At 40.6% G+C, this 13,957-nt stretch overlaps 2 non-coding genes across 2 annotated transcripts; one reads left to right on the top strand and one right to left on the bottom strand.

Annotated features, from left to right (window-relative positions):
- Positions 1-5,056: 5,056 nt before the first annotated feature.
- Positions 5,057-5,129, top strand: trnak-uuu (transfer RNA lysine (anticodon UUU)). Its single transcript has one exon. It is a non-coding gene; the product is annotated as a tRNA-Lys (tRNA).
- A 7,903-nt stretch (positions 5,130-13,032) lies between these two features.
- Positions 13,033-13,114, bottom strand: trnal-aag (transfer RNA leucine (anticodon AAG)). The gene has a single exon. It is a non-coding gene; the product is annotated as a tRNA-Leu (tRNA).
- Between the last annotated feature and the right edge of the window lie 843 nt (positions 13,115-13,957).

Genomic DNA, 13,957 nt, shown 5'->3' with positions numbered 1-13,957 from the left:
TCATTAAGCAATGCCGCAACAAGTTTCATATTACATGATACCCTTAAATAATCATAATGTATCTGCACTGGAGAATGCGGGCATCGATCCCACTACCTCTCACATGCTAAGCGAGCGCTCTACCATTTGAGCTAATTCCCCTTACGATGCACCTTTGTTCCCATTTTGAAGGTTGTGATATTACTTTAAACTTACCTTTTCTTTTTCATGTAATTACTGATATTTTACTGGATCTCTGCTGATATCTTGTGGGCCATATTGACTAATCAGTGAAAATTAATGTTTCCTTGTATAATAAAACCATTATGCTTATTTAGCTTTAATTAGCTTTAATTATTAAAGAGTTAATAAGATAGTGATGGTGAAACTAAAAACCTGTTATTACCATCACTAAGTGTCTTTACCATCACAAGTTATGTGTTGGTAATGACATGTTGAGGTAATGACAGTTTTTACTTAGGGATAAAAGTAAACAGCTAGTATACAATGTACTTTACATACATTTAAATAATGTGAACATTTCAATTGTAAAATACTGCTGTAACAATGTAAACAGACGCTGAATAAACATACTTTATGATCAGGATGAATACATGTTTAAATTTCTCACACTTTTAGAGATCAAAAGCCTGGGTCCTGGCATCCATGTGGATGTTACTTTGACACGTACCACCTACCTCAGCATTGTTGCAGACCATGTACACCCAGTTCATGCAAACTGTATTCTCTGATGGCTGTGTCCTCTGAAGAAGTAAACTTGCATAAAGCATGAGATGTCAGAAGTGGGATTCGAACCCACTCCTCCAGGGGAGACTGCAACCTGAAAACAGCGCCTTAGACCGCTCGGCCATCCTGACATGCTTGCAAAGTCCTAATGCCAATTACCAACAACACCCCCACATGGCCAAAGATTTGTACAAAGTGCTGAATCTTTTCACATTGTTATGTATGTTAGAGGATTAAAGACATACATTTGTATAAAGCACTAGCAGTCAGAAGTGGGATTCAAACCCACGCCTCATGGGACACTGTGACCTGAACTTAGCGTTTCAGACCTCATCCTGACTAGCTTGGGTACCATCGACACCACCATTTGTACGAACTGCTTAATCTTTTCACATTATTATGTATGGTCAATTTACTGACTGTAACCCATTTGCTGCACTGTACACTTTGTCACTAGGTTGTAAATCATATATCAATAGAAAGGGAGCCCCATATGAGATCTCCAACTGACCAAATAATGTTTTTGGGTGGACCATTGTTAGCACTGTAACGGCACTAGCATGTTAGGGTGTGTTTTCTCTGGTATGAGTGTATTAGGTACAGCCTTCTTGTTGGGTTTTTAACTGACTGGATTATTTGTTAAGAACTCAAACCCTGTTTGTGCTTGTTGTAGGCTATTAAATCGATCACTAGATGGCATAATATGAATACAGTTAATATTGCGTTAGACTCAAGCAATAGAACACGAGAGGGAGTGTGTTATCGCGAATAACATCACGGCTGTGATTCCGTCACAGGCACGCGTGTTATTCGCGATAACACACGACCTCAAGTGTTCTATTGCTTTTATACAACAGTTTTTACAAAATCAAGAAAGAAAATAAATCAAAGAAGCCCTGAATTTCATAATAAATATGCTTTAATATTGACAATACCTTCCGCCAAAAAGTAGTTCCACAACGAATATAAAGTTTAACACTACAAAGCAGACATCCCAAGTTGCAAAAACTCATTTCAGGGAGGTAAGAACAACAAGAAGAAAAAGGCAAGAACCTCTGAAGGAAAAAATAAAAAACCTCTTGCACACACCAAAGGATATTGGTGATAACAGAACATTTAGGAGCTGCTAACTGGGCTATTAAACTAACTGTTCGCGTTACAAACACATTAATGTACATACATAGTGCACTAGATTGTGTATCAGATCACGGATTTATGTTCCCTACATAGTGCACTAGACAGTGAATTAGACAACTGATTTATGTTCCCTACACAGTGCGCTAGATTGTATATCAGATAACGGATTTAAAACGCGATCGGGAAAAAGGTCTGTGTCGCCTGCGTGCGCGTTTGTGTGCATGAAGCTTGTCGTTACTGGCAACGCGTCAGTGGAGTAATACAGTTGTGGTGTGAAAAGGCTGTGCTGTTATCACGAATATCAGCACGGTTAGAACGCTTCTCAACCAATCAGATTGTAAGGTTGGAACTAACTGTTGTATAAAGTAAAACGATGTCTGTTTCTATCACAGTTTCATCGCATGCTGACCTCTAGAATACAACTAATGTATGTAGCACTAAGAAGTGTTTCTTAAGGGTTCTTTTTGTGTTCTTGGTAGAACTGTTTCTACTTGAAGAACTCTTTAGTATAATTTAAGGTTCTTTGCTAACTCAGTTTGAGTTTTATGGATTTTTTTTTCTCTTGCCACATATAAATGCACATAACATTTTAATGACTGGAAAACAATCGTGCAATTGATACAGGAAAAAAGGAAAAAAGGTGAAAGAAAGGAATCTGTTTGTAATCTACCTGCAAAATTCTCCTCCCGAGATGTTTTTCTTTGTGTGTGTAAGCAGCAACATACTTCACCTAAAACTTTATATAATCGCCTCCAAGAGAGACAGCACGGATCTCTACAGCCCGGATAGCTCAGTCGATAGAGCATCAGACTTTTAATCTGAGGGTCCAGGGTTCAAGTCCCTGTTCAGGCGAGTTGTTTCTTACTGCATTAGGTAAGTGGTAATTTCCCGTACTACATGGTTTATTCAGAAAGTTGAAGAATTTGTACTTTGTGAGATATTTCTAAGTGAAATAGCATGTACTTGATCAGCTTGAAATAATAGCACACTGTACAGTGACAACACTGACAAAATGACACTTTGACACAATGAAAAGTAGTCTGTGTGCAGCTTATATAACAGTGTAAATTTATTCTTCCCTCAAAATAACTCAATATACAGCCATTAATGTCTAAACCACCGGCAACAAAAGTGAGTACACCCCTTAGTGAAAGTTCCTGAAGTGTCAATATTTTGTGTGGCCACCATTATTTCCCAAAACTGCCTTAACACTCCTGGGCATGGAGTTTACCAGAGCTTTACAGGTTGCCACTGGAATGCTTTTCCACTCCTCCATGACGACATCACGGAGCTGGCGGATATTCGAGACTTTGCGCTCCTCCACCTTCCGCTTGAGGATGCCCCAAAGATGTTCTATTGGGTTTAGGTCTGGAGACATGCTTGGCCAGTCCATCACCTTTACCCTCAGCCTCTTCAATAAAGCAGTGGTCGTCTTAGAGGTGTGTTTGGGGTCATTATCATGCTGGAACACTGCCCTGCGACCCAGTTTCCGGAGGGAGGGGATCATGCTCTGCTTCAGTATTTCACAGTACATATTGGAGTTCATGTGTCCCTCAATGAAATGTAACTCCCCAACACCTGCTGCACTCATGCAGCCCCAGACCATGGCATTCCCACCACCATGCTTGACTGTAGGCATGACACACTTATCTTTGTACTCCTCACCTGATTGCCGCCACACATGCTTGAGACCATCTGAACCAAACAAATTAATCTTGGTCTCATCAGACCATAGGACATGGTTCCAGTAATCCATGTCCTTTGTTGACATGTCTTCAGCAAACTGTTTGCGGGCTTTCTTGAGTAGAGACTTCAGAAGAGGCTTCCTTCTGGGGTGACAGCCATGCAGACCAATTTGATGTAGTGTGCGGCGTATGGTCTGAGCACTGACAGGCTGACCCCCCACCTTTTCAATCTCTGCAGCAATGCTGACAGCACTCCTGCGCCTATCTTTCAAAGACAGCAGTTGGATGTGACGCTGAGCACGTGCACTCAGCTTCTTTGGACGACCAACGCGAGGTCTTTTTCTGAGTGGACCCTGCTCTTTTAAAACGCTGGATGATCTTGGCCACTGTGCTGCAGCTCAGTTTCAGGGTGTTGGCAATCTTCTTGTAGCCTTGGCCATCTTCATGTAGCGCAACAATTCGTCTTTTAAGATCCTCAGAGAGTTCTTTGCCATGAGGTGCCATGTTGGAACTTTCAGTGACCAGTATGAGAGAGTGTGAGAGCTGTACTACTAAATTGAACACACCTGCTCCCTATGCACACCTGAGACCTAGTAACACTAACAAATCACATGACATTTTGGAGGGGAAATGACAAGCAGTGCTCAATTTGGACATTTAGGGGTATAGTCTCTTAGGGGTGTACTCACTTTTGTTGCCGGTGGTTTAGACATTAATGGCTGTATATTGAGTTATTTTGAGGGAAGAATAAATTCACACTGTTATATAAGCTGCACACAGACTACTTTTCATTGTGTCAAAGTGTCATTTTGTCAGTGTTGTCCCATGAAAAGATATACTTAAATATCTGCAGAAATGTGAGGGGTGTACTCACTTTTGTGATACACTGTATGTGCAACATGTTCTCCACCCCAACTTGTTGTACGCCAAGCTGTTTCACACAGACTGTAGTAATTGCACTACATTAAACAGTTGGTATATCCTGCACTATTGTGGCCCTTACATAATGCAGCATCAACACTCTGTTAGTACATGACCATTTACAAAGGGTCCTTCGTAAGGGGAATTAGCTTAAATGGTAGAGCGCTTGCTTAGCATGCAAGAGATAGAGGGATCTATGCCCACATTCTCCAGTGTACAAACATTGTGATAATTTAATGGCATCACATAATACGAAAGTCAATGCATCATTGCTCACTGAAACTATATCTTTTCAGATTGTTATGTATGGTAGGGGGTTAAAGATGTAAATTTGTATATAGCATGCGCTGTCAGAAGTGGGATTCTAACCCACGCCTCCAAGGGAGACTGTGACCTGAACACAGCACATTAGACAGCTCGGCCATGCTGACTAGTGAGTACTTTTGGCAATATAGTGTATTAAGTGACTTCAAGAGAGTCGAAAAAGGTATAAAACCTTTTTATATGAATTGAAGTTTTACAGGACAACGTATGTTAACGTTTGTAATTCAAGTCACGTCCTTGTGAGGATTAAAGCAGGTTGCAGAGCCCGGGTAGCTCAGTCGGTAGAGCATCAGACTTTTAATCTGAGGGTCCAGGGTTCAAGTCCCTGTTCAGGCAAGTTGCTTCCTACTGCATTAGGTAAGCATTAATGTCCCGTACTACGTGGTTTGTTTAGAATGATGAAGGAATTTGTACTTTGTGAGATGTTTGTAAGTGAAATAGCATGTACTTGATCAGCTTGAAATAATAGCACACTGTATGTGTAACATGTTCTCCACACCATCTAGTTGTACGTCCAGCTGTTTCAAACAGATTGTAGTAAATAGAGGACAGTTTAAATCTATATGTATGTGCAGCCTAATAATGCGCTGAGTTTTAGATATTAATACCCACATATTTTATGTTGAATAACATGCATCATAATTTCAGTTCTTGCTTCACAGAGCTGCTTTGTTATTGCACTGCACTAAACAGTTGGTATATCCTGCACTATTGTGGCCCTTTCATAATGCAGCAATGCTCTGTTAGTACATTACAATTTACAAATGGTAAAGGAAGGTCCTTCATAAGGGGAATTAGCTCAAATTGTAGAGCGCTCGCTTAGCATGCGAGAGGTAGCGGAATCGGTGCCCACATTCTCCAGGTTTTAAAATTATGTAGAGAAACAGATGGACTACAGTCAGTAATTGTAGAACTACAAAGTGCTTCAATATGGTAAGCGGAGCTGATAAAATGGACATTGAGTCTAGAAACAAGGAGGTTGTTTTAATGTTATGTTCTAACCTGTAATAAATTGCATTTCTGAAAATGTCCACTAGGTGAAGGCAAACCCCAAATTTACAAAATTGCTCCTGATAACTTTTATTGTTTATTGAAACACAACATTTCCATCACAGATCTGCTTTAAACTTAGGGAAATCCGCTGTCAGAACTCGGACACAGTCTCTATGTTCAAGTCTAGATTGAAAACATATTTATTTACTCAGGCTTTTGATTGGTCTTTTCAAACTAAAGAAGCAAACCTAGTTATGCTGTAATAGTTAGGGGTGCTGGAGTCTAAACCTGTAAAACTCTCTGATATTTTACTCTTAATGATTTCACATTGTAACAACATCTTCTGTTGTTTTACCCCGAGGTGGCTCTGACGGAAACCTGTTCACCCTCTCGAGGTTAAAGACTGCAAGTCGAGACTGCAGTGCCAATAATGCTGCTCCTACTAGATGTGACGGACACCTGGCGTGTTTGCACCAAAAATGTCCAGAACTATAAACGGACTTTATCACAGACTGGACTGAACAATGAAGAACTTACATGATTTTTTTGCTAGTTACAACTTTCAGTTCAATTTAATTTTGTGTTTGTATGATTTGTGTAAATCCTATTTATTTAAAATATCCTCCAGGCCACCCAATAAGGACGGGTCCCTGCTGAGTCTGGTTCCTCTCAAGGTTTCTTCCTGAGTTTTTCCCTGCCACAGTCGCCCTCGGCTTGCTCAATAGGGGTTTTTGGTCTGTTGGTCCTGGATTTTGTAAAGTTGCTTTGAGACAATGTTCATTGTAAAAAGCGTTATATGAATAAATTTGACTTGACATGTGTCTGAGATCTCTAACTCAAGCACCGTTTATGCAATCCATTTGAGTACTACTGTACTTCATAGAGTACATCCTGAGCTTTTTAGTAATGTCACATTTGTGGGTGTGCGGCAAGCAGCTCATGAACTTTCTTTTAAAAATGGCTGCCATGTCATATTTTACATTTTATGGAAATAAGCAAAGTAAGAGATCAGTTTTGTTCAATATGAGTCGTAACTTCAGTTTATAAAGATTACAGAAATGTACAGCAATTTTAACCCTTTCTAAACAAAACATTTATCCAATGTCCTTTGTTGTGGCCAGCAGGACTTACTACACCCAGTTTTTAGCCTATTTCTATACAAGGAAGCAGAGAGCTGAGTAAGGCAGAAAATATTTTATTACAAATTTATGCAGGAAATTCAGGTGGTGGTGTGTTAGTGTGTGTTGTGCTGGAATGACTGGATAAGACACAGCAGCGCTGCTGGACTGAGAATAGTCCACCAACCAAAAACATCCAGCCATCAGCACCCAGTGGGAAGCGTCCTATGACCACTGATGAAGGTCTAGAAGATGACCAACTCAAACAGCAGCAATAGATGAGCGATCGTTTCTGACTTTACATCTACAAGGTGGACCAACTAGGTAGGAGTGTCTAATAGAGTGGACAGTGAGTGGACACGGTAGTTAAAAACTCCAGCAGTGCTGCTGTGTCTGATCCACTCATACCAGCACAACACACACTAACACACCAGCACCATGTCAGTGTCAATGCAGTACTGAGAATGATCCACCATCCAAATAATACCTGCTCTGTGGTGGTCCTGTCAATAATTGTAGAACTACAAAGTGCTTCTATACGGTAAGTGGAGCTGATAAAATAGACAGTGAGTGTAGAAACAAGGAGGTGGTTTTAATGTTATGGTTGATTAGTGTAAACTCACACACTGTTGTATGTGCTTGCATGACTGCAGGACGCGTTTTCAGTGCATTACCGTAATATCCATAAAATGTGTCCTTTGATTTCAGTGCAGCAAAGTTTGTGTAGAGACTGCAGCAGCGGATACTGTGTTTGTTTAGATTTTGAGGTCATACTTTATTAACAAGGTAAGTTTATTTTTTAAAGAAAGGTTTGTGTATATTAGCTTCTGGATATTTTCGGATGCTACGGACAAAACTGTGTTGTACTGCTATGATGATACGACTATGTTCCAAACCCTTTTAGACTCTTCCACCACCGTTAGCGCTTCTCTCAGTTAGTTCAGCTCATTAAATATATTATCCACAGTATCGATTACTTTTACAAACTCAATTCCAAAAATGTTTAGACAGAAGAGAAAATGTCAATGTAAATAGACAGCAGTTTGTAAAAGATGTTATTTATATTCTAGCATACAAACATACATCGCTCCAAAATATGAATGAACGCTTCAGCCAGGGTTGCCAGATTGCGCATTTAAAAGCCCGCCAAAATGCATGGAAAACCGCCCAAACATACTCACGAAAAACAGCCGATAATCAGCGCTTAAACAATATTAAACCAGTTAAACATGACCTACTACTGCTGATATCTCACAAATCAGTGATTATAAATTATTAATGGCATTTGAAATAATAAAAAACTAAGACTAAGAAGTCTTAAGGGTTTTTTGTGTTTTTGCTAGAACTGTTTCTACTTGAAGAACTCTTTAGTATAATTCAAGGTTCTTTGCTAACTCAATTAGATTTTTATGGATTTTTTTCTCTTGCCACATATAAATGCACATAACATTTAAGGACTGGAAAACAATCGTGCAATTGATACAGGAAAAAAGGAAAAAGGTGAAAGAAAGGAATCTGTTTGTAATCTACCTGCAAAATTCTCCTCCTGAGATGTTTTTTTGTGTGTGTGTAAGAGGGGGTGGATAGTGGTGGCCATGGCCACCATAAATGAATCTTCGGCCACCCCTCCGGCCCCCCCCATCACCGCTTTGCCGGCAACTTTTTTTGCGGAAGCATTTCTGCACGCAGGTGTTCTCACAGGGACGCAATTCAACAGCGCACCTCAAAGAAGTAGTTCTCCACCAAAACAGTGCAGTAATACACTCGACATAAATGTCAACCACCAACACAATTACAGATGTAGTACTACTTAGTACTACTAGTACTACTATTACTATTTAGTAGTATTTGTGGCGAGCTACGAGTAAAGGCGCCAGCTGGCTCTGGCGTTCCAGTGTTGCCAGATTGGGCGGTTATCCGCCTAATTGGGCAGATTTTGTTGGAAAACAATTTAATCGCAGTTAAATAACACTTCTATTTAAAAGAATATATTCCGTTTTAAGAAGCTCCAGCATTGTAGAAGGCTATTAAAAGTAAAGTCTATTTTCAATGCTGATTTGGCTTAATAGTGTTGGTCAGTCTGTATCATATTGTTAAAAGAAAATTAAAATTAGTTTTCCATGCATTCACACTAGCATGTTCTGGGGTTCAAATGAGTCTCATCATTACACACAAGTTGGCAGCCAAATGATAAAGTATTGCAAGGGAATATCTAGTGCTGGACAATAGTTCGATATCGATATATATCGCGATAGAAAATGTTTCAATAACGGTGATATGATTTTTAAACAAATTCGATCGATATGCATACGTAAGTGCATGATGACGTGCGCCACAGTTACCGCTCTGATTACACTATAATACCTACAACACGGTGGATATTAGCGGCTAAATGAGTTCAACAGCTGTGAGTGAACGAGCATCCACAGTCAATCTGCGACCAGCCGTTCCAGGGGAAAAAAAAGTCTCTGTGACTCTGAAAGTCTCCGGTGCACCAACAGACACACATTAGGCCCATATCTAATCATATCTATAAATCTAAACCAATCAGAGATAGTGAAGGGCGGGACCAGCGTCATCACCGGCGGGCGTTACACAGCGAAATATCATGACGGAGTGTGTAGAATATGTGTGAGCATCTGTGCTGCTGTTACAGATGTTTGTTTTAATGTAAAAACATCAATCAAATATCGGTGATAAGAAGACGTGACGTGTTTGTCTCAGTTGTTGTTTTCTTTAGTTCACTGACGTGAGAAGAGTTTTGCGCTTCGCTTTCACCGCGACTCTCGACCTAAATAACCGATTTGCTCAGCGCTCGACTCGAGAGATAAAACATCATTAAAGTTCCATGATACAAACAAACATCTGTGTGAAATAACCATCAAACCCAGTCTAACAGCTCCACATGTATCTGTGTTTAACTGGATTTACTTCACGTGTGGTGTTTATATTTCACGTTAAACGTTGTTCGTTCTGTCCGGGTTACTTTTACCGCGTCACATCACACAGTTCATCTTTTCTTTAAGGCACTTTAAAAATATCAGCGACAAACTGACTCAAAATGTAATAATGTCATGTCATGTAGCCTACAGTGTATCACAAAAGTGAGTACACCCCTCACATTTCTGCAAATATTTTATTATATCTTTTCATGGGACAACACTATAGACATGAAACTTGGATATAACTTAGAGTAGTCAGTGTACAACTTGTATAGCAGTGTAGATTTACCGTCTTCTGAAAATAACTCAACACACAGCCATTAATGTCTAAATGGCTGGCAACATAAGTGAGTACACCCCACAGTGAACATGTCCAAATTGTGCCCAAAGTGTCAATATTTTGTGTGACCACCATTATTATCCAGCACTGCCTTAACCCTCCTGGGCATGGAATTCACCAGAGCTGCACAGGTTGCTACTGGAATCCTCTTCCACTCCTCCATGATGACATCACGGAGCTGGTGGATGTTAGACACCTTGAACTCCTCCACCTTCCACTTGAGGATGCGCCACAGGTGCTCAATTGGGTTTAGTCCATCACCTTTACCTTCAGCTTCCTCAGCAAGGCAGTTGTCATCTTGGAGGTTGTGTTTGGGGTCGTTATCCTGTTGGAAAACTGCCATGAGGCCCAGTTTTCGAAGGGAGGGGATTATGCTCTGTTTCAGAATGTCACAGTACATGTTGGAATTCATGTTTCCCTCAATGAACTGCAGCTCCCCAGTGCCAGCAACACTCATGCAGCCCAAGACCATGATGCTACCACCACCATGCTTGACTGTAGGCAAGATACAGTTGTCTTGGTACTTCTCACCAGGGCGCCGCCACACATGCTGGACACCATCTGAGCCAAACAAGTTCATCTTGGTCTCGTCAGACCACAGGGCATTCCAGTAATCCATGTTCTTGGACTGCTTGTCTTCAGCAAACTGTTTGCGGGCTTTCTTGTGCGTCAGCTTCCTTCTGGGATGACGACCATGCAGACCGAGTTGATGTAGTGTGCGGCGTATGGTCTGAGCACTGACAGGCTGACCTCCCACGTCTTCAACCTCTGCAGCAATGCTGGCAGCACTCATGTGTCTATTTTTTAAAGCCAACCTCTGGATATGACGCCGAACACGTGGACTCAACTTCTTTGGTCGACCCTGGCGAAGCCTGTTCCGAGTGGAACCTGTCCTGGAAAACCGCTTTATGACCTTGGCCACCATGCTGTAGCTCAGTTTCAGGGTGTTAGCAATCTTTTTATAGCCCAGGCCATCTTTGTGGAGAGCAACAATTCTATTTCTCACATCCTCAGAGAGTTCTTTGCCATGAGGTGCCATGTTGAATATCCAGTGGCCAGTATAAGAGAATTGTACCCAAAACACCAAATTTAACAGCCCGGCTCCCCATTCACACCTGGGACCTTAACACATGACACCAGGGAGGGACAACGACACATTTGGGCACAATTTGGACATGTTCACTGTGGGGTGTACTCACTTATGTTGCCAGCTATTTAGACATTAATGGCTGTGAGTTGAGTTATTTTCAGAAGACAGTAAATCTACACTGCTATACAAGCTGTACACTGACTACTCTAAGTTATATCCAAGTTTCATGTCTATAGTGTTGTCCCATGAAAAGATATAATGAAATATTTGCAGAAATGTGAGGGGTGTACTCACTTTTGTGATACACTGTATGTCAATAATATGCGTCTCGTTACTGCATTAATTATATGTAATATTCTTATCATTAAATGAGATGTTCAGTTTGAAGCCCTTAAAACACTTGAACTTTTAATTGAGATTTTCTTTTAATTTAATTTATCTTGAGTTTAAATTTCAGCTTAGTGAAGCACTTTAATTACCAACACTTTTTCAGTAAGTTACCTTTCGTGTAGAATTGTGCTTCAAATAAAGAACTTTATGTTGACCAGATTGTTAGTTAATCAATATCAATCAAAGTCAGTATTAAAAAAAGTGAACCTGTAAAATGCGATGCGGTTGAAAATTTGGGTGCACCTAACTTTTGTGCTGGTGCACCTAAAAAAAAAAGTTAGGCACACCAGTGCAACCAGTGCAAAAAGTTAGTCTAGAGCCCTGAGTGTTGCCAGATTGGGCGGTTTTCCTCTAAATTGGGCTTTTTTTTTTTTATGCTAGGCTTGATGTAATTCTACATGACACTCACTGCCTGTATAGGTAAATGAGTGAGTGACCAAAACACTACTAGATCCACAGCAACTTGCCACATAAAAAAAAGGTTTCAGACAGTTTCTGTGCCACCCCTGTGTGAGCAATGGTCTCAGTCTGGCCACCGCTATGAAAATTGTCTGGCTCCGCCACTGGTGTAAGCAGCAACATACTTCACCTAAAACTTTATATAATCACCTTCAAGAGAGCCGAAACAGAAATAAAAACATTTTACATTAATTGAAGTTCTACAGGACAACATATGTTAAAGTTTGTAATTTAAGTCACATGCTTGTGGGGATTAAAACAGGTTGCAGAGCCCGCATAGCTCAGTCGGTAGAGCATCAGACTTTTAATTCCTACTGCATTAGGTAAGCGGTAATTTCCAGCATTTAACCAGCCACAGCGAAGAACTGTTGGAGTAGCGACTAATCTTAACCCATCAGATACACGACCGTTCTTTTGTTACAGTAAGCTTGCAAGCAGAGCAACAAGACGGTCAGTATTTAAGGGCTTACTTTCTTACAACATTTCTTCTGCTAAACCATCGTGCTGTATGCTTAATTTAAGACTCCGTGGTGCATCGGTGTGTTTGAGCTTGTTTAAAAGCTCAATGGCTTTAGAACGTATGCTGTTTTCACAGTGTCTGCGTTCCATTTTAGGTATAAACACAGTTATTGGGTGAGTACAAGTTTTTTTTTTTATTATGCTTCCTATTATATCATAGTTGCACGTAGTCGGAGTGATGCTAGAGATAACAGCAACGATACAAAGGTACACCAAGTTAAGGTTTGTGTGCACAGTGCGGTCGAACTGTTTCATGTTACTTAAAAAAAAAAGTTAAGAAAGGTTGTGGGTCGAAAAGGGCCAATCGCGTGTGCCACACTTGGGACTGTGATTGAGTATACGTTGCATTGGGTGGGTAAACATGGAGCCGGCGTTGAAAAGCCTGAGTTGGCAGCGGTGGGATTCGAACCCATGCCTCTGAAGAGACTGGAGCCTTAATCCAGCGCCTTAGACCGCTCGGCCACGCTACCACTGGGTAAGGTGCTGATCGAAACGAGCAACTACGTATGCAATGTCTACATGCATTTTCCAATAGAAGTCAAAGAGGTTGCAAGTGCAGTCGCCACACTTGTGATAGCTCAGTCGGTAGAGCATCAGACTTTTAATCTGAGGGTCCAGGGTTCAAGTCCCTATTTGGGCGAGTTGTTTATTACTGCATTAGGTGAGCGGTAATGTCCCGTACTACATGGTTTAATTAGAAAGTTGAAGAATTTGTACTTTGTGAGATGTTATTAAGTGAAATATCATGTACTTGATAAGCTTGAAATAATAGCACTCTGTGTGTGTAACATGTTCTCCACACCAACTAGTTGTTTCAAACAGACTGTAGTAAATAGAGGACAGGTTAAATCTATATTTATATTTATATATTTATCTATATTTATATTTATCACTCGGGCAGTGATAGCTCAGTGGTTAAGGTACTGCACTAGTAAACAGAAGGTTGCCGGTTCAAGCCCCACCACCACCAAGTTGCTACTGTTGGGTCCCTGAGCAAGGCCCTTAACACTCAATTGCTCATTGTGTAAGTTGCTTTGGATAAAAGCGTCTGCTGAAAATGTAAATTTATGTGTAGCCTAATAATGCGCTGAGTTTTAGATATTAATACCCACATATTTTTTGTTGCCTTAAAGACTCACTTAAATCCTGATCATAATTTTTGATGCTGCGTTTCATTAAGCGATGCCGCAACGAGTTTCATATTACATGATACCCTTAAATAATCATAATGTATCTGCACTGGAGAATGCGGGCATCGATCCCACTATCTCTCACATGCTAAGCGAGCGCTCTACCATTTGAGCTAATTCCCC

The sequence above is a fragment of the Trichomycterus rosablanca genome, chromosome 10 (genome assembly GCF_030014385.1).
Source record: "Trichomycterus rosablanca isolate fTriRos1 chromosome 10, fTriRos1.hap1, whole genome shotgun sequence".
NCBI classification, from domain to species: domain Eukaryota; kingdom Metazoa; phylum Chordata; class Actinopteri; order Siluriformes; family Trichomycteridae; genus Trichomycterus; species Trichomycterus rosablanca.
The sequence above is the reverse complement of the archived record's forward strand: the minus strand, read 5'-3'. Positions and strand labels throughout refer to the sequence as shown.